This window comes from Macadamia integrifolia, chromosome 8 (assembly GCF_013358625.1).
Source record: "Macadamia integrifolia cultivar HAES 741 chromosome 8, SCU_Mint_v3, whole genome shotgun sequence".
Taxonomy (NCBI): Eukaryota; Viridiplantae; Streptophyta; class Magnoliopsida; order Proteales; family Proteaceae; genus Macadamia; species Macadamia integrifolia.
In genome coordinates, this window is record NC_056564.1 from 19,723,533 (window position 1) to 19,726,544 (window position 3,012).

Consider the following 3,012-nt stretch of genomic DNA (forward strand, 5'->3'; position numbering starts at 1 on the left):
GGTTTCTTAACATGTTCAGTTGCTACAAGATATTATATAGCCTTTTCTTTTAGAGGCTTTTATAGCCCCTAAAAGAGAGTTATATTTATTTAGTTTTAAGAGATCTTAATTTCTTTTCTTTAAGTTTCATTCATTCCTTATTTTGAAAGCTCTTTTAATTCCTTTATTTTACTCCTCATCTCATTTGTCTTATAAATAGGGGGAGCTTTAGCATTTGTAAAACGACGAACAAGTCACTGGAGGAATTCAAGTGTGTGTTGTCAAGCTTTCTCATTTTTTGAGTTTTTATTGGATTTATATGTCCATTTGTGAGTATTTTGTTTTTAGTTTGAGTACAACCTTATAGCATTCGAAGGGGTCCAGTAGTTGAGTGCACGATTATTGGGGGAGCCAACGGGCTGTTTTATTTTGGAAGTCGATTTGCAATATTCCCGATTGCACCATAGGGGGCATCTACGGTCTTAAGGACAATGTCAAGTGACACGATTCAGCCCACCAATTTTTCTAACAATCTTTGTTTCAAGTATCAAGAATATTTCATACAGATGATAGATTGAAAGTTCTCTAATAAAAAAGGCAACACTGAGGTTTGCTCTCTCAATATTCTGACACATAATTCCCCAACTTTCCCTATAAGTTTAATTAAAGAAGGGGGGGGGGGGGGGGGAGAGGTCCGTCTGCAGTCTGTAGTCTGCACTCATGCACTAGATAACTGTAAAGCAACTCAAATGAGAATTAACACAATGGATCTAGTTTAGTTTTCCTTAATGCATGGTGAAGATAAAATCTCTTCTCTTATGTCATGGAATCTGACCCTTTGATTTAATCCACAAAAGGATATAAAAAGAGTGGAAGCTAGTGATGAGATTTACTCCTTCAAGAGTAATTATAATATTAAATGACTCAAATCACCCGACACAATCAAGAAAGAGCTCAACTCCATATATCGGTTTACAAGGTGAGAAGACCCAAGATCATAACAGCCCACATCAATTCCCATTGAAAATCGATGTAGAATCAATTTCCCATATAATTGATACGAGACCATAACATCACCTTTGACGAAAAAAATCTCTTTTCCCCTTGAATGTTTTTTTTTTTTTTTTTTTTAACTAACACAATATTGTTACTGATAATTTTATATTTGGTAATATTGATATGTGTCAGACGATGTGATATTGATACTTAATACTGTATTTGCATTGGTCTCTTCTTGCTCGTAATGAAATTTTGTATAAAAAGCTAAATAAAGAAAGCTTTGTGAAGATATCATACAAACAAACCGTAAATTAAAACCTTTATTATTATTATTATTATTATTTTATTTTATTTTTTTTGGTAGAAAAACCTTTATTAGCACATGTTACAAAATAGAAGATAATAAGTTTAACAAACTCGCAAACCGTATAAAGAAACTATGGGTATTGCAGTGTTTGACAGATTCTTGTTTTCTGTTCCTTTTTCTCTTTCTTTTCAGTGTTTGACAGATTCTTGTTTTCTGTTCCTTTTTCTCTTTCTTTTCTTTCTTTTCTTTCTTTTCTTTCTTTTCTTCTTCCTTATCCTCTCGGGTATATCCCTTTTCTTGAGCTGCCAAACCATATGATGTTAATCTTCCCTACTTTCTTACTAGAGAAGCCGATTCAACAATCTTAATATTCATTTCAGAGTAATGGAGGTATTCAAGTTGAATACAAAAAGAATAACTCTTTTTCGATTAAAGACATATAACTACAGTTCAACTTTATCTCAACTATTCCTTTTTGAACTAGATATACTTACCCAAATAAAAGAAACAATTCAATGAATCATCTTTTATTAAAAGGCAACCATCTACCTGCCAAACCAACCTTACACATCATACTAAATAGGAGCTTGTTTTCTTTGTTTTATAAAGAGCAAAAATGGTAGCCAAAAAAAAAAAAAAAGACGCTGATTTTCATAATTATTTTGTCTTATATGGTTTACATCAGATGTTGATATAAATTATCAAAATGAATTTTAGGTTTAGAACACGGCCTAAATGTAACCATATATGATTATATGAAGAATATCCCTTTTCAAGATATCTTTAATTTCTCCTTACTAGTCACATTCTTACGGCTCGAGACTCATTGATTTGGCTTCTACAAATTTGGCAGAATTAAACTGGACCAGACTGAACTTTAAGGCCTGGCACCTGAGTGGCTGAGCCTGCCCTCGAAGAGTAATGTGCCTTAACGCAGGTCCATTAGATATGATAACCCCATGGTTAACCCATAAGTTCAATGAAACATTCATATCCGGTTATTGAACCCATTTTATTGGAGCCCTTTCTTTCGGAATAGTTTGATCCAAAGTTCCAGTTTCAGAGATTACTTAATTACCCATTGGGCTTGGATCTTCTAAGTAGATTCGCAAGTGTTCTGCAATATTTGTGATGGAAACTGTCCCGCTCATGGATTAGGCATTGATATCGATACTGACATGATTTGGATTGCATTCGATCAGTGTGTATCAGTTATTTTTATCCTTATTTTTTTTTAAAGTACATTTTTTACTATTTTATCATCAAAATAATACGATTAACCAATTCGAATTAATCAGGTATTAATATCAATCTCAGTCGATATCGATATAAGATGGCCAATAGGAGACCGATGTTTGAAACCATGGTCCTGCTTCAACCAACCAATGTTTGTGTAATACGGGTCACAGTCAAGAGCCAGTCATTTCTGGGGATAAAAAAAAAAAACCTGGTTTAACATTCTGAAAGTCAGAAATCTCTCCAACAAGCCATCTGTTTGTCTCAATAAGCTATTTAGAGTGATCATTGGTAGATAATTTATGGTTTCAGTTTCTGAAATCAAATTTGATTTATCAATTAATTGAAAATTCTCCTGTATTTTCAACTTCCCAACTCTTTTCAGGATAAAAGTTATCTTTTTCATAGTTTAAGTTTGTTTCTCCATATTCTAAACAACCCCTTTGTTTCTCCATATTCTAAACAACGTTTCTCCATATTCTAAACAACCC